Genomic DNA, 17,768 nt, shown 5'->3' with positions numbered 1-17,768 from the left:
GCTGCTCAGTTTTTCCGTATGTGAAATGGGAATTCTTTCCCTGTCATGCTTCCTAGAGATGCTGTGATTGGATTCAGTCTGATTCACAGAATGTTCGAAGTGGAAAACCCCTCGGGGGTGGTACCTGGTCAGAGCTGAGCTTTAAGAAGCTTCCTTTTGGGAGCCCTTCAGATACTCGGAGGCAGCTGTTACAGCGTCCTGGAGAATTCTCTTCCCCAGGCTAAAAATCTCCAGTTTCTTCAACTTGTCCTCCTGGGTCTTGGATTCAAGATGGCACAACTCTGCTGTCTCTTCAGCTTGTCAGCCTCCGCTGTTCTGCCCAAGCACAGCAGGCCTGTCCCTTCTGGACTTCACACCTTCCTAGAACTGGCTCCAGATCACTTTTGGGTTCCTGGCTGCCCCATCACATGATCGAATGCTCTTGAGCTTGTGGGCCACCAAAGCTCCCAGATCTTTTTCAGACTAGTTGCTGTCTGACCATACTTCTCCCATCCTATATTTGGAAAGTTTCTCTTTTTCAACCTCGGTTCCCTCACGGGGCCTTCACAGCGGGAAGGGTAGACCCAGAATACAGCCCCTACAGGGGGCAGGTTTGTTCATCTGAAGGCTGGAGAATCAGACTTAATTTTAACTTTTCTTACTTTGGCACCAGAAATGCAGCCCTAGCCTGCTGAGGCATGGGGCAGGAAGGGCTTGGAGAGGTCCCCTTGGCAGTAGCCCTGACTCCGGGCAGGACTGAATCAGCCTCCTGCCCATCTCTGATCTTTCGGGCTGTAGAGACGCGGGCACCGTGGGACCTTTCTTTGTTTTGTTGTGCGTGTCTCACAGTGCTTTCAGTCAGAGACCACTGCTTCACACCCAGGCCGATCCCTTCCTTCTGTTCAGCCCCTGTCCTTCCCATCTGGGACTCACGACGCCAGCCTGCCCACCCGAAGAGCCTCCTGCTATGCCCCGGCTCTGGAGGGGAGAACCATCGCAGGGCTGCCCTGTAGTGCCCCTGCCACCTCCAGCCTAGCACCGCCCTGGTTCCTGGCGGGTCCTGAGCACTCCTTCGTGCCATGGGCCCAAGGCCCACCCCCCATGGCCACAGGCAAACTCCTTTGGTGCAGCTTCATTGCCTGCTGAATGGGGATAACCCTTGTGCTTCAGACACAGAGACCACAGACCTTTCCTTCAGGGAGCTTGTGTTCTCTAACTTGTTGTGGGAAGGCTGTTTGGCTGACTGGAAGGCCTCTGGGAATGGGGTCCTGGTGATCCAGAGGTCCCAGGATAGATCCTCTCTGGGGACGTGAAGCACGGCCACTGTCAGACCCTCTCATTTTATACTTGAGGAAGCCACTGCCTGTAGGTTGGAGGTGACCCACCTGCGGCCTCCCCCTCAGAGGGGCACAGTCTGCATCTGAACCCAAGCCTCCCACGTCCAGATTTCACTTTTTCCTCATCAGGCCACGCCAGCTCGTCTGATGCCACTGGAAAAGAGGAGGAAGATGGTAGTTTGGGATCCTTTCAGCGGCCTCCGAGGTCACCAGCTGGAGAAGCAGAAAGTCAGGAGCATTCAGTTGCCCCAGAAGCGCCTGTTACAGTGATCTCCGATCAGAACAGTGGCCTCTTCCTCACTGCTGATTTATTAGTGGGCTTCCTGAGGAGCTTGGGGGGGTTCTGATGACCGGGAGGAAGGAGAGGCAAGGCGAGTCCTCTGTCTGAATCCTGCCCGCAGTCTGTCTCACTTGGAGAAGTCGGGCCAGGCCAGCAGAACTGGATGTCAGGCCCGGGAGAGATGATGAATGTGTTTGGAATTCGACCCCAGAGCCGCTGGAGCGAGCCTGCCTGCCCCATCTTGGGTTTCTCTTCGGCTTCAGCTTTCTTTTGTTCCGTGCTGTGGGCCTGCTGCTAGCTACTACTGACTGTTGGGAAATGTTCGCCCCCCAGAGGGGGAAATGAGGGCCGGAGTCCTCACCTTAGCTCCCGAGCCTTCATGATTCAGACGCTGTGGAGCCTTGCTGCAAGACACCGAAGGCTGGTGTAGTCGTAGAGTGGCCTTTCTTCTTCATCCGTCTGCCCTCCTTGTAGTCAGGCTTTGGTTCCCAAACCTTTTGCCTCCTCCAGGCCCTCCTCGGTCTGACGCTTCTCACATAACCCCCGTAGGTGCTCAGTGTCTCTGCTGGTCAGTGCTCGGCCTCATCTCCTCCCAGCCATCCCTGGGCCTTTGCTCAGGCGGTTTGCTTGGGTCCTTCCTGCTGGCGCTGTAAAGCCCAGCTGAGATTCCGCCTTCTCCATCAGGCCGTGCCTCATGCCTCCGGCCAGTCCCCATCTCCCTGCTCTCATCTCCGCAGTGGATTTTGTGTCTCTCTGATGGACTGATGTCATGTGGGACGCTGAAGTCGTCTGCTCTGCGTTCGGCCCTCTAACTGGACTCTGCATTCTGGGAGGGCGGGCGCCATGTTCTGCCCAGATGCCGTTCTCCTTCCACAGCTGAGTTCAGTGCTTGATACTCAGGAGGTTTTGAATACATGTTAAATTAATAAAACTGAATGGATGAAAGGATGGAATGTGGATGGCATGCTACCACTAGAAAAGACACGCAGCTAAGTGTTCTGTGTTTGCTGAATTGCATCGAATTGGCCAATGGCCACTGTTGCTGGTGGGACAGACTTGAGGCGCCCTGGCCGATGAGAGGGGGTAGAGGAGCTGCAGACTTCACGAGGGATGGGGAGTGAGGGGTGAGGCAGGTGTCACCCTAGCGGGCTGCCTTTGCTCCATGACAGAGCTCTGGGCTCAGATACTACCTCTGACACTGGCCTCTCATTTTCCTCATCTGTGAAATGCGACTAAGCAGACGTGTGACTTCTTCCTGGGTTGTTGTGAGGCCTAAAGCGCAATGGAAATGTCAGTTGTTGGTACTTACTGGCCATTAATTATCCGCAAATCCCCAGAAGGGCTTTCTTTGTAGCAAGAAGAAGGCAGTGACTTGCTCTTGGACAGAGCAAGTGCCGGGCTGGCCTTCCCACTGTGGCCTCTTCCTCCTGAGCTATGGCAGCATCATGCAGGATTCATGCTAATATTCCCCCCAAACCATCTGTTGCTCCCTTTTTATCTGTGGAATGAGTGGCACGTATTCCGAGTAATAATTCTTCTGTAAGCACAATTCTCTCTCTCTCTTCTCTTCCCCCCTCCCTCTCTCCTTCTCCCTCTTCCTCTTCCTCCTCCCCTCCTTTTCTCTCTCTCTCTCTCCCCCTCCTCCTTCCTTCTCCCTCCCTCCTTCTCCTCCCCTTTTCTCTCCCCCCTCCCCCCTCTCTTTCTCTAGTGTTGAATCTGCCCGTTTGGGCTTTGGAATGGAAAGAAGAGAGGGTCTGTTTGCCTTTGATCTTTAAGGATTTGCCTTTGGCTGCTCCCAAGCAGCAAGTAGTGGGAGAACGGATGTTTTCGTAGCTGATGTCCAGGGCATAAATCACATTTTGCGGCAGGGAGAGGCAGGGTGGTCAAGGGACAAGAGCCCTGGCTGCAGGATCAGCAGGTGTGGAGTTGAGCCCCTTCCTGCCCCTCATTACCTTCTCCCTAGACCATACAGCTGTTTCCTGTGTGGCCTCCAGTCCCTCTCTGCTCTGGGCCGTATTTTATATACTTGACAAAGTGATCTCCTTAATACTTCGGGCTGGCATCGTTTCTCCTCTCCTACCAGTGGTTCCCTCACACCTGCAGGGTGAAGCACAGATTCCCTAGTGTGGCATCTCAGGCCTGTGGGATGTGGTTTCAGGACGTGGGAGCCGTTTCCGTCTCGCATCTTTCATCTCCTCTGTTCTCTAGCCAGCCATCCCCAGACCTTGGCCTGTTCTGCATCTGTTGTTTCAAGTTTTATTGCTGTTCTGTTTTGACTTTACCAACATCTAACATTATTCCCCACACAAGAGGTGTCTTGTAACAAAGTAAAACAATCTAGCAAAACTAACAATGCAGTGACCTCCTTCCAGAGAGCTGGCAACATTCTGTATCTCTAGCACCTCCCCTGCCCCCCAACACCCTCTCCATTTAAAAAAAAAAAGATGTAATTAATAGAAATCTATTTTCTTTCCCTTCTTTGTACTCCATTGAAAGAAAGAGAAAGGAACAGCAAAACTCTTATAATGAATATGCATGGACAAGCAGGACACATTCCCTTGCTGTCTCCTGCCTGTTCTGCAGCCCTGGTCCCCCAGAGTCGGGGATGGTCATTGTATCGATTTCCAAAGATGTTTGTCTTCGGTGTGCCTCCCCTCGGGGTATCAGCCACTCTCCAGCATCTGCTCATTTCTTCCTTCATCAGTTTTTTGTGATATTTACCAGATGTGTGTCCCTGGCCAAGCCACGTCACTTCCCCAGGCCTCATTTCTCATCTGTAAAACAGTTAGCAAATACTTATTTTTAAAAATTACTTATTTAATATTTTGTTTTCCCCCCAGTTACATGTAAAAACAATTTTTAAAATTAGTTTTGGAATTTTTGGAGTTCTACATTCTCTCATCCCCCCCTCACTGAGAAGGCAGGCAGTTTGATGTAGGTCATGCACAACCTATTTCCATATTAGTCATGTTCAGCAAACATTTATTAAGCACCTATGAGAGAATGGAATAAGTATTCTAGTAGTGTTCCTTGTGTGCCAAGTGGGGCAGCTGGCTGGCGCCGTAGTGCACAGAGCACCTGGCCTGAAGTCAGGAAGGCCTGAGTTCAAATCCAGCCTCAGACACTTGCTAGCTGAGTGACCCTAGGCAAGTCATTGTACCCTGTTTGCCTCAGTTTCCTCATCTGTAAAATGAGCTGCAGAAGGAAATGGTGAACTGCTCCAGTATCTCTGGAAAGAAAACCTCAGATGGAGTCACAGAGAAGCGTTCATGACTGAAACGACCACACAACAGGTGTGCCCAGCATTGTGCTAAATGCTTTTTACAAATATTAACTCATTTGATATGATCTCCTGATGCTGGGCCAGGTCCTGTGATAAGCACTGGGGATGCACAGATGGCCCAGAGCCGCATTTGCCCTCAGGGAGTGAGCTTTCTAACATGTAAATAACACGTCAGTAACTAGGTACCTGTAAAGTATGGATCTAGGGAGGAGATGGAGAATGACCTGAGAGCTGAAGACCTGCCAGATGAGGCCTCCTGCAGGTTAGGCCTGAAGGAGGCCCGGGAAGCCAAGGGGCAGAGGGGAAGGAACATGGGCTTCAGGGATGGCGAGCAGCAGCGCGGCAGCTTGGAGCTCAGAGCTGGAGGGTGGCGTCTGAGCTACTGTGGGTGTGCCAGGGTGGCCGAATGGTGCGGGTGGAGGGGGCCCCTTCCAGGGAGACTGAAAAGGTCGGGGGGGGGGCCCAGTTGTGAGGTTTAAAGTGCCAAATAAAGGACTTTGTATTTGATGTTAGTGTCTGGAGCGCCTTGAACAGGGAGGTGACATGATGAGACAGAGGCTCTAAAAAATAACTTTGGCAGCTGAGGAGAGAGTGCGGTTTGAGGCAGAGAGGTGAGATAGAAAAGAGAAGAGGACTCAAGTGAGTGGCATGGGAGACAAGCAGGCACGCCATGGACGAAAAGCCAGCGGGGGAAAGTTGTGAAAACTTTGAGAGAATCTGGAAGGAGAGGGACAGCCAGGTCCTGTTCTGCAGAGAGGACAGAGAAAGGCTGTCAGATTGGGTGGCCCAGAGGTTACGGGGAGCCTTGCAGAGCAGGTTTTCATGTGAGTGATGAGGCTGTGCAGGGTTGAGAAAGCAGCCAGTGTAGACAGATGGCTCCACCAAGGGAGGAGAAAGCAGCCAGTGTAGACAGATGGCTCCACCGAGGGAGGAGAAATCATCAGAATAATAACCGCTTACAGGGCCCCTGAGGTAATGTAGGCCTGCAGAGGACCCAGCAGAGAGGTGCCGGAGCTCCAACACCCATTCCCCTCTGCTTTGTGCTGTGTTAGCGACCAGACGCAGCTCATCTTGTTCGGCTTTTTTTATCAGGCCCAGTAGGGACTAATGTTATCAATTATTCAGTTATCAAATACCAAAGCTATTGTAGGACAGTGGATAGAGCGCTGGGCCAGGAGTCAGGCAGACTCATCTCTCTGAGTTCAAATCCAGCCTCAGACACTTCCTGGCTGTGTGACCTGGGCAAGTTACTTTGCCCCGTTTGCCTCAACTTCTCCATCTGTAAAATGAGCTGGAGAAGGGAATGAATGGCAAGCCACTCTGTGTCTGCCAAGAAAGCTCCAAGTGGGGCCATGGAGAGTCAGACACAACTGAACAGCGACTCAACAGCAAAGCAGATTCCGAGGGACAGAGGCAAGGGAGGTGGTGCTCCAGGCAAGGGGGACAGCTAACGCAAAGGTCCAGGGGTGGGAGACGGTGTGCTGAGTTATGGCAATAGCAGGAAGGCGTGCATTAGTTTTGCATGTTTCTATGTTATTACATTCTTAGTGGTACTAGGGCTAGATTGCAGGCTATGTGAAGACCGGGAGGACGTATGATAATACTGGAAAGCAGCCCCCTTGTGAAGCAGCTGTGCTTGACCCTACGGCCAGTAGGGAGCAGCAGGAACTTCTTGAGTAGGGGAGTGACCTGGCCAGACTTGGCTTCAGGAAGATCACTTCTCCTGCCAGCCTCAGAGGAGCATTGGAAAGGCGGGGAGGCTGCGGAAGAGGCCGTTGTAATAGTCCAGGACTAGCTATGGCCCTGCTGCCTGACGCATCAACGGACTTACTGATAAGATTGGGGATTTTGTGTTATTTACTGAGCCAGTGGGAGGAGGGTTTCTAGGCTAGGACCAGGAGACTGGGTTCTCCCTATGGTTCTCCCCGTGTTTTTCCCTATAGTTCTCCCCATGTTTCTCCCTATGGTTCTCCTCGTGGTTCTCCCCGTGGTTCTCTCTATGGTTCTCCCTGTGTTTTTCCCTGTGGTTCTCCCCATGTTTCTCCCTGTGGTTCTCCCCGTGTTTCTCCCTATGGTTCTCCCATGGTTCTCCCTTTGGTTCTCTCCATGGTTCTCCCCGTGGTTCTCCCCACAGTCCTCTCTGTGCACTCTCGGGGAAGTCACATATTGCCTGTGGGCCTCTGCCTCCTTGTTGGCGGGGATGGATCAGGCCAGGTCCTCTCTGGGCTGCTTAGAACCTTGATGTCCTAGGAGTCTGGCCCATCATTCTCAGCCTCTGAGGCTGCTGGCTGGGGCTGGGAGCAGGCCAGGCGGGCCAGACTCCTCTTTTGGGCAGGCCTCCCCGGCCCCAGTGCTTTTCCTGGTTAGGTGACCAGTGTAGGAGGGAGGGTCTGGAGAGCCTCATTTGGCAGTCCCCTCCCCCCAAGCCTCAGAGTTTACTTTCTGGGCCCCTCTACCTCCATGTGGATTAAGCAGCAGGAGCAGCTGCTGCTAGATGTTAGATAGCCTTCAGATGGGTGTGTGTGTGTATGTGTGTGTGTGCGCGTGCGCGCAAGTACACACACACACACACACACACACACACACACACACACACAACAACACACACGGGGGGGGGCAGCTCTGGATGTCCGGTTTTGGGGGGAAGGGCAGATGCAGGAGGAGTTTCCAGGCTGGACAGAGCTCTTCCCCAGTGTCCATTGAGACTTGCTAATGCCAGCCATCCCCCTCCCCAGGCTCACCCCTGGGGGGGAGACATTCCTTAACCTCTTTGGGGCCACAGCCAAACGTGGGGAGACTGTGCAAATGGTGCAGCTGCCCCTCCCTCCTCGGGGCTCTCAGGGGACTCTGGGCAGGTTCCCCTTCTGGTCCCCGGTCTGAACTTGGAGGTCCTGGCTGGTAGTTGTGTGTCTCCTCTCAGTCCTGCTGTTTCTCCCTCTTTCCCTCCATCCCTGCGGCTGTCTCCCTCTCTGCCTCTCCCAGTCCGGATGTGCTTCTGGCTGTCTGAGAGTTGGTGGGGAGGCAGCGGGTGGCGCTGGCCTGCAGCTCTGCTGGGGGTTGGGGGGGGACCGCACACACACATTTACACACGCGCGGGTGAGCGCGCATACACACACACACACCCCACCGCTGGGCTAGAATATGCGGCGGCACATGACTGCCTGAGCAGGGCTGAGCCCGCTGGGCCCCAGGACTGCGGCTCTGCTGACCGATCTCCACCACTGCTGCCTCTGCTCGCCTTACTGCTTCTGCCACCGCCGCCGCCGCCAGGGCAGCGTCTGAAGTTTGACTCGTCCCCATCGGAGGGGGAGCATTCCCAAGCTGCTGCTGCTGCTGCCGCCTCTGCCGCCGCCACCACCAGTGAGCCACTCACTCTCGCTCCCTTCCTCCCTTCCTTCCCTCCCTCTCTCGTGGGCTCCTCAGCTGCTGCATGGCCTCACGTGGCCCAGGGAACCCTTCTGGAGGCTTCTGATTTGATGACCAAGGAGCTGAATGGAAGAGGGCTTTATGGGTGTCACAAAGGTAAGCTTTTCAGCAGCCTTGACGTGTGCCCCTGATGAGGTGGGGAGCCCTGGAGGAAGGCTTTACTGCCTTCCTGAACCCCACTGAAGGCAGAGGAGCCTCTTCTCTCTCTTCTGGGGCTGAGTTTTCCCAGTTCTTGTCAGGGAGCTCTCAAGAGCTGTCTGGGGTGCAGGGGGAAGTCTAGTCCCAACTGGAGTAGCTGCAATGATGGATGAGTTGGGGGGGGTCATCCCTCTGCACCCCTTTGGAGGGTGTGTTGTTGTTACATGTTTGGTGCCAGATGGGAAGAAATGAGCTGGAGGATGCCCCTTCCAATGAGCCTGTGCACCTGCCCAATCTCCCCCCACCCTCCAAAAACCCCTTTTCCTCTGTCTGTGATCTTAAAGGGCCGGCAGCTGGCAATCTCTGTGGAGGGGTCGGGGAGGGGGGCTGCAGAACTAGTCTGCCCTGCTGTGTCAGCATCGGGGTGCCGAGTGCCCTTGGCAGCCCCTTGCCCTGTGGGACCCCTCCTCCAGGTGGCATGGCCTCTCCTCTTTCTAGCGGCTCCTGAGAGTGTCACACGTGGAGCAGCAAATGAGTGGAAGTGGGGTCAGCTCCCACGCTGCCCCTGGTGGTCCTAACGGACAGGACATGTGGATATGTGTGTGTGAGTGTGTATATGTGTGTGTGTGTGTGTGTGTGTGTGTGATTCTGTGATATTGCTAAGTCTCTTCTTCGTTACTGAGCCAGAACAGTCAGTTGTACAAAAGAAGGGGTGGGGGCAGCCCCCAGTTGTTTAGCTAGGGAAGAGTTCATACCAAAGAGGGAAGTGGTGGTGGTTCTGGCTGCACCTGTCAATGGGTCAGGCTTCTTTGAGGACTCGGCTGGTCAATTCATCCTCTGCCCCTAAGCCTCTCCGACTGCCTCTCCCTGGTGTTCCGGGGCCTTCTGCCTCTGTGCCCTGGCTGACCTGTCCAAGATTATCTTATTTAACGAGGCCCCACTTAGAGTTTGGGGACCAGGGTTCAAAGTCTGCCTCGTAGGAGCCATGTGAACTTGGCCAAGTCACTTAACCCTTGAAATCTGTCAAAATGCGGATCATCTTGCCTGTGTAGCCTTTTTCATGGGGTTGTTATGAGAAAATGACTTTGTGGGTGATGACGCCCACCATCCAGATCAGGACGGGCCCCTGCCCGCTCATCGATTCTGCAGTTCTTTGAGTTCACTAGCTACGGTGGTGACCATTCTGCCTGGGCTGGTGGTGAATCGGAAGCTGTTTATCGCAGCGAGCCCCCAACCCCTAAGGGCTGTGAAAAAGGGGCTCTCTTCCTCGTTCTGCCTGTCATTCTTAACTGCTCAGGCAGCCGGCCTTTGGGCCTTCCTGCAGCGTCCCCCACCCCCTTCCCAACGCTCCCAGGCTTCTGTTCCATCTCTCCTGGTTCTCCTCCCACCTCGCAGACTGTGCCTTCTGGGCTTCTTCGGTGCTTCTGTGTAACACGTCAGTCTCTGTCCCAGCCCTTCACTCGTTGCTATAGCTTCCGCTTCCTCTCTGCAGATGATTCCTAAATGCACCCACCCAGACCCCAGCTCCTCCCCCCCGTCCCACCAGCACCCCATGACCTAACTCCCCACCGCCGTCCCCGCTCTGGGTGTCCGCCTTCGCACCACTGGCCTTTGCTTACCCAGCTTTGTGACTTTGGAGTGACCCTTGCCTCTTTCGCAGCCTCGCGGCATGGAAATGCCCCTCACTGACGCCCCCGGGTTGAGCTGCAGGTGCCTGTCATGGAGAGACTTGGGAGGCGGGAAGCCCCTCTTGCTGGCCTGCACCAGCGTTGGCCTCCCCACCTCCACTCAGCTGCCACAGATGTTACTGGCAGGCCATGTCGTTCCCCTTTTCTGCAGTCTTCCAGGATTTTCTTTGCCAGGTGCCAACTCCCCAGCCTGGCATCTCAAGCTTTCTGTATCATTTTGTTCCCTTCATCCCTTTTCTAGGCTTGGTCACTATTTCTCCCCGTGAGGCATCTCTGTTCCCAGCACCCCATCTGCAGCATGCCCAGCCTAGCCTCTGGAATGCTCTGCCCCTCGTAGCCTGAGCTCCAGAGCCCAGCCACGGGGGGCACCTGCCACCTTGGCTCTCGTGCAGTGCCCGGCACACAGTAGGTCACTAGGGGCTCAGAAGCTATTTGTGGAGCTGAATTTCTCGTACCTGCCCCCTTCTTCCTCGCACAGCCCCCACCCGGCTGAGGCCATAGCTCCGTGCGCCAGTGGCAGCATTGGGGCACCTGCTCCGAGTCCAGGTCTCTGCCCGCTACTGAGTGAGGCCCGGTGGAGGAGACTCGAGTTCAAATGCTGCCTCAGATGCTTCTCCCTGGGGATCCCTTCACCTCTCTTGAACCTCAGTTTCCCCATGCAAAGAGAAATCATCCCGAGAGTACCTGGGTCCTTCTGACGATCACTCGGCAAACTTTAGGTGCTGAGTGAGAGCTGTTGTTTTTATTGTTGCTGTTGTCATGATTATTCCATCCTGCTGGCTTGTAAAGTCTCTGTGCGGTCCGAATGACTGCTGCAGCTTCCTGCCCTCACTCCTTCCCCTGCCGTATGCCATCTCCTTTGTGAGTCAGGTTCCGCATCTAACAGTCAGGTCAGGGGCCTCCTCCTCCACGAAGCCGTCACTAGGCGACTTTCTCTAGTTCTCTGTCTCCATCTCACCCTATAGTCAGTCAGCAAGCATTTATTAGGCACCTGCGCTAAATGTGAGGCCTGCAAAGGCAAGAGACAGTCCTTGCCCTCAAGGAGCTTACAGTCTAACGAGAGAGACAACATGCAACAAGCTGTGTATGAGATAGATAGGAAGAAATTAACATGGGAAAGGTGCCAGAATGAAGAGAGGTGGGAAAAGGCTTCCTGTAGAAGGTGGGGATTTTAGCTGGGACTTGAAGGAAGCCGGGAGGTAGAGATGAGGAGGGAAAGTGTGTCAGGTGTGGGGGACGGACAGAGAAAAGGCCCAGATCCAGCAGGTGGACAGCCTTGTTCAGGGAAGGGCACAGCCAGTGTCTCTGACTGAAGAGCCACGTTGGGCAGTCGGGTGGGCGGGGGCCAGGCATCAACGGCCACGTTGGGCAGTCGGGTGGGCAGGGGCCAGGCATCTCGGAGCTGCTCTTGGGGGCAGTAGGGAGCCCCTGCTGTTTCTGGAGTAGAGGAGCAGGTTCTGTGGGTGGTAGTCCCCCTCTAGAAGATGGCAAGCCTCCTGCAGGCAGGGCCTGTCCCATACCCAGCGCCCAGCCCGACAGCGTCTCGTGCGTACTTGGCAGAGCTGTTGAGCAGTTAGAAGAAGTAAATATGTTGGTGTCTTTTCTGCCTCCTCTTAAGCTTTCCCACTGTTCTCCTTGCTGTTCCCTGGCCACACATTGTGCTTTCCTCAGTTGGTGGCTGGAATGTTCCGTCCCCCAGCTCTACCTCCAGCAAGAAGCTGCGTCCTTTCCAAGCTCAGCTGCTGCCTTCTCCAGGCAGCCTCCACAGATTCCTCTCCCTCTTGTTAGAACAGAAGCTTCTTGGCAACAGAGATTGTTTCAGACCTGTCTTTCTACCCCCACCTCTCAGCACATGGCCCAGCCCGGAGGAGGGCCTTGGTCCGTTTCTGCCCACACTGACCACTTCTCTTGTCTTGTATTGAAATCGCTATTGTCAATCAAGAGTTCTCGTTTTTACAAATATTGGATAAATGGCTTTTACGCCTGCTGGGATTGCCCCCAGAGTGACCCTGGAGAAGTCATTTCACACCTCATCTGTAAGTGAAGGCAGTTGGCTAAGGGCAGACATTTGGCAGGGCAGGGAAGGAAGGGGTTTACCTCTCTGGGTCGTCAGGGAGCAGGGATCCTTGGTCCCGGCCTGATATCTCTGCCCCCGTTTGGCTGTCTCTCGTCCTTAGTAAGCAGCAGGGCGTACTAGGCTTTCCCCACAGATTCCCGCCACTGAGGGTGGTGATGGGAGGCCTGGTGGAAAGAAACCTGGGCAAAGTGCTCACCTCAGTTAGTGTGGAGAGAAGCTTGTCCCCTTCAGAAGACCAGATGCCAGGGGGTGGGCCGGTGGGGCCCGCGGTAGCCTCAGAGCTCCCTGACTGAGCCTTGGAGGGTCTGCGGTCTGAGGCCCTGAAGTATTGTCCGAGAAAAACCATCAGTCCTGATCCGTAGGGTCTCAGAGAGCTAGGAGGGGAGATAGCTTTGACACCCTCTCTTCATTGGTGAGAGGCAGTGTGATACAGTGGATAGCGCTGGATGCAGGGCCATCGATGCCTGGGTTCTGGCCCCATCTCAGGCACTCACAGTGTGACCTTGAGGCCCAATCATTCTTCTCAGCCTCAGTTTCTTCATTTGTAATATGTAGATGATAACAATACCTTCCTCCCGAGGTCTTCTGTTTAAAGTACTTTGCAAACTTTAAATGTCAGCTTGTATTGTTCCAAGCAGAAGCAGCCACTTTCTGGAAAAAGCTGAAAGTGCCTGGGCCTGCCATTTCTGCAGGAGGGGAGAAATATTCGCACCTTAGGGAGAGCCTGGACTCCAGGCCCCTTCTCCCACCCTGGGGCCATGGGCCTCGGGCCTCTCTTGTCCCAGGTGTCTGTGAGCCTCAGTGGTGGGTCTGTTGTTGAACTCTCAGAGAGGGGCAGAGGAATACGGAGACTCTGTCCCTCTGGGGGAGCGGGGGCCAGTCGCTGTGGCCTCTGCAGACCACCTTTCTCCAAGGCCCCTTCTTGCTCCCATGAGCTTTTGTGAGGGGTGGAGACTGCCGCAGACCTGCCAGGCACACCACTGCCCCGGTTGGCTTTGTTGTGTTCTTTTCCTTTACTACAAAGGAAGCCCCTGGGGGATGATGGAGGGAATGTTGGACTTGGGGTGGTGGGGGTGGTGCCTAATATGCAGACAAAAGGCATTGGGAAAACCTTAGAAATTAAATTCCTTTTTTAAAAAAGCTCCCCCTTGGTTTTCCCAGAGATGAGGTAGTTGGGCTTTGGAGACCGTGAGCCATGGAAGGCCTCTTCTCTGCCCTGGGCCTCAGGAGCTGATCTCAGCACAGAGATCATGTGTTTGGTTTCAGGGAAGCCGGGTAGTTTCTTAGCCCTGCCCTCTGCCTGGCCTGGTTGTTCAGAGGGGTGTGATTAATAGTGACCACAGAGGAAATTACTGGGTCTTACTCTGCTGGCATTGGCCCAAGTCTGTGGGGGAGGGTTAGCTCTGGCTGTAGTCACGGACTGCAGGGAGCCCCGTGGCCTGAGGTTCATCAGAGTGCCCAGTGGCCAATTACTGCTATGATTCCGTGACCTCTCAGCTTCCTTCCTAAACGCGTGGAGTCCAGGGACCCCGCTTGTCTTTGAGCCCAGGCTCAGCTGTGGCCTGGTCCCCTGTGTGAGGGAAGCCTTCCCATCAGGGCAGAGGAGAGGCAGGCCCTGGCTGCTGGGGGGATGCCCGTGAGTGAGCCAGGTGCCTTCCTTCTCTGATCTGTAAAAGGAAGGGCTGGGAACCGGCTGCCCACGGTCTTTTCCAGCTCTCAACCCTGTGACATGGTCTACCCTGCTCATTTTGCAGCGATTCACCCAAGGTCATCTATCTACATAGTAAGCGGCAGAGTCAAAATTCAGACTCCCGATCTAGGCCTCTTTCCCATGGGCCAAGCTATGTCTGCTGAAAGGCGCTCCCAGATCTGTTTTGTGCTCTTCAGACATAGTGTAGCCATCAGGAAGCCCTGCCTCCTAGCTCTGGGACTCTTCCAGAGGGTCCTGTCACATCCTGCAGTCGACTCATTAGTCACTTCCATGCCCTGAGCCAGCCATAGGTTCCACACTACTAGCTGCCCTCCCATACATGCTTGGATCTTGAAGCCCAGCCGTGACTGGGCCTTCTTGCCCGGCCCTGCTTCCCATTCCTGTGAAGCCAGGGTGGGAGGAGACGGGGCCCAGCTGAGCCGTGGGTGTGGAGGTGGGGGGGGGGGAGCCCACGTGCCCGTAGCTAGGGCAGCCATGGGATGGAAAGGGCCAAGAATCCAGAGACCTGGTTTTTAGCCCAGGCTCTGCCCCTGCATGCTCTGTGACTGAATCTGGTGGGTTCTCTGTTGGCTCTGATGGCCTGTGGCATGTTGGCATGGTGCCTCTCCTGCCTTAGGGTTATGGCCAGGCAGGTTGGCCCAGGGCAGCACGCTTCTAGGAGCTGCAGAGAGATGTAAGCGCCTCCAGGGCACAGACTGTCTTTTGCCTCTTTTTGTATCCTCAGCACTTAGCCCAGTGCCTGGCACGTAGTAGGCACTTAATAAATGTTAATTGAATTGAATCCTCCCACCCCCAAGCTTCTTAACAGTTATAGCCAGCCCAGAGTGACAGGAACTGCATCAGAAGGCCTAGAGATCATTGGGTTAGAGCTTGAGAGCCAGGAAGGGAACCCGAGGGCCAGGTCCTCCCCGGTCACGGTCACGGTGATGGCGCAGGCAGAGGCCCGGGGGCAGGGCCCCTTGTGGAGGCTGCGGCCTGCTTCCCAGTTGGTGTTGCTAGGCTTTGAACAGCTGCGAACCCTTGGTGTCCTGGGGTTAGTCTGGGAGGTTTCTTCCATATGGAAACATCTTAAAATTCAGTTTTTTAAGGTCAGTGCATGGATGTAACCTCTGCCAGATGGAGCAGCTGAAGATTCTGTCACCAGCGGTAGCCGTGAAGCCCTGTACTGGGAGCCAGGAGGCCTGCCTCTAGTCCCCTCTCTCTCTGGGCCTCAGTTTCCTTCTCTGGGGAGGTGAGGTGATGGGGAAGGAGACAGGACAACCAGGATTTGAACCCACATTTCTGACTCTGTGCCCAGGACTGAATGTCCCCAGATCATGGGTTCCTCCTCCAGCTATTTCCTCTTGCTCACTGGCTTGGCATTCAGGAGAAAGCCTCTCCCTGTCTCCGTTCTCCAGCAGGAATTGGGGTCAGGAGGCTGGGGGTGGGAGATCTGCCAGCAGAGCTATCAGTGTTCCAGGTCTGCAGTGAAGGTTTTGGGTCCAGGCTTCAGGCCAGCTCCCTGCATGGTGGGTCCCTAATCTTGGACAGGTGGGGTGGGAGAGGCATTCTTGAGGCTTGGCACCTGGTGCCCGAGATTTCTGAGAGTTGAGAATGTGGCATTCACTTCAGCGTAGTTGCCTGGCATCCTCTGAGCTCATTGTTCTGGGGCGGTGCTCTGTCAGGGTCTCCTGGCCACCCTGGGAGGCAGGCACGGCAGGTGTCCTGTGTCCATCTTACAGATTAGGCAGCTTTAGGCCCCCAAATAATGTGGCAACCTGTCTAGGGTGGTAGTGCTTGGGCCTTCCCTTTCAGAGGAACACAGTGGCAGCTCAGGATTGAACATCTACCACTTATTTTTTGTGCAAAAAAGGTGTGAGAAATAACTTCCTTGTATTTTCCAAACCCTGTGTTTGAGCCACTTAGGTAGAGCTGAGCTGGGCTGACTTAGAAGGGCAGCCTGGGCTTCTGCGGGAGCTTTCCAGGCCCTGGCAGACAAGGCCCGGGCATTGCTGAAGTACTACCACCGGCGCCTTTGGTGCAGGCCCTCCTGGCTGAAGATGAGACAGGGATTCCTTGGGCCGTGCTCGGGGCTGTGGGTGAGCCCTGTCGCCATGGTGACCGAGCCTGACAATTAAGGGTGCCTTTCAGAGGCTGCCTTCTAATAAGAGGGTTGGCCACCATTGGTCCTTTCCCCTTCTTCCCAGAAAGCCCCAGCACATTCCAGAGGATTTCCGCCCTGTGATTAGTAGAATGTGTCCAGTTCAGCGATTCGTTCACATGGGAAAAAGACCTGCCTTATCTGGTGTATTGAATAGTGATGGGCCTGGCGTGGCAGGAGCAGCCTGTCCCCGGACAAAGTCCGTGGCTGCGCGATGCGCCAGCTCAGCACTTAGAGGAGAGGGAACCCCTGATCCAGGGAAGGCGCCTGCACAGGGCCCTGCGGCCGCTGGCCTGCTTCACAAGGGGCACTTGGGGAGTAGGTAAGGGAGGCAGCCTGGTGGTGTATGGAAAGACCACTGGATCTGGGCGTTTGAGCCTGACTTAGTCACTCAGCAGCTGCGTGACCTTGGCCGTGCCCTTTCCCCAGCTGCCCTGGGCTTCCTTGTCTGAATGATGAGGGCGTAGCACTAAATGACTTGTGCGCTCCCCTGGCTTCTCTGGTGCCCGTTTCCTCCTCTCTGCAAGGAAGGGCTCAGAGGGCTGAGAGAATGGCGCTGGCGGATTGGTGGAGGGATGGGGGGAAGGGAGGAAGGAAGGAAGGAAGGAAGGAAGAAGGAAGGAAAGAAGGGATGAGGAAACGTGCTCCGTGCTATACAAAGTCCTCAAGGTTACAACCTTCCTCCCCCGCCCCCCCCCCCACTTAACGGCATTTTACTTTTTCCAATTACACGTAAAGATAGTTTTCAACGTTCATTTTTGTAAGATTTTGAGTTCCAAAATTTTCTCCTTCGCTCCCCTTCCTTCCCCACTCCCTAAGACAGTAAACAATCTGATACAGGCTATACATGTACAATCACGTTAAACATATTTCCACATTAGTCATGTTGTGAAAGAAGAATCAGAACAAAAGGGGAAAACCACGAGAAAGAAAAACCAAAAAACTAAAAAAAGTGAAAATAGTCTGCTTCTCTCTGCATTCAGATTCCATCATTCTTTCTCTGGATGTGGACAGCATTTTCCATCATGGGTCTTTTGGAATTGTCTTAGATCCTTGCATTGCTGAGAAGGGCCAAGTCTGTCAAAGTCGGTCATCTCACGGTATGGCTGTTACTATGTACACCGTTCTCCTGGTCCTGCTCACTCACTCAGCATCAGTCCATACAAGTCTTCCCAGGTTTTTCTGAAGTCCTCCTGCTCATCATTTCTTACAGTAGTATTCCATTATATTCGTATACCACAACTTGTTCAGCCATTCCCCCAGTGGATGGGCATCCCCTCAATTTCCAATTCTTTGACACCACAGAAAGAGCTGCTATGAATATTGTTGTACATGTGGGTCCTTTTCCCATATATATATTATAATCTCTTTGGGATATAGCCCTAGAAGTGCTATTGCTGGGTCAAGGGTATGCACATTTTTATAGCCCTTTGGGCATAGTTCCAAATTGCTCTCCAGATGGGGCAGCTAGGTGGTGCAGTGGATAGAGCACCGGCCCTGAAGTCAGGAGGACCTGAGTTCAAATCCGGCCTCAGACCAAGCACTTGACACTTACTAGCTGTGTGACCCTGGGCAAGTCACTTAACCCCAGTTGCCTAAAAAAAAAAACCCAAACAAACAAATTGCTCTCCAGAATGGTTGGATCAGTTTACAACTCCACCAGCCATGTATTAGTGTTCCAATTTTTGCATGTCTTGTCCAGCGTTTAT

At 54.3% G+C, this 17,768-nt stretch overlaps 1 protein-coding gene across 11 annotated transcripts in view; it reads left to right on the top strand.

Moving 5' to 3' along the window:
• Positions 1 to 17,768, top strand: part of SIPA1L3 (signal induced proliferation associated 1 like 3) — a 161,039-nt gene that overhangs the window by 41,245 nt on the left and 102,026 nt on the right. Inside the window, exon 1 of one of the 11 annotated variants that reach the window (XM_078145809.1) lies at positions 7,956 to 8,401. The exons of the other annotated variants lie outside the window; for them this stretch is intronic. The gene's annotated coding sequence lies outside the window, so the exon portion shown is untranslated. Of the gene's footprint in view, positions 1 to 7,955; positions 8,402 to 17,768 lie in introns of those variants that run through there. 11 annotated transcript variants of the gene reach the window in all.

Source organism: Phascolarctos cinereus, unplaced genomic scaffold (genome assembly GCF_003287225.1).
Source record: "Phascolarctos cinereus isolate Bilbo 61053 unplaced genomic scaffold, phaCin_HiC Scaffold_726;HRSCAF=1367, whole genome shotgun sequence".
NCBI lineage: Eukaryota > Metazoa > Chordata > Mammalia > Diprotodontia > Phascolarctidae > Phascolarctos > Phascolarctos cinereus.
The sequence above is the reverse complement of the archived record's forward strand: the minus strand, read 5'-3'. Positions and strand labels throughout refer to the sequence as shown.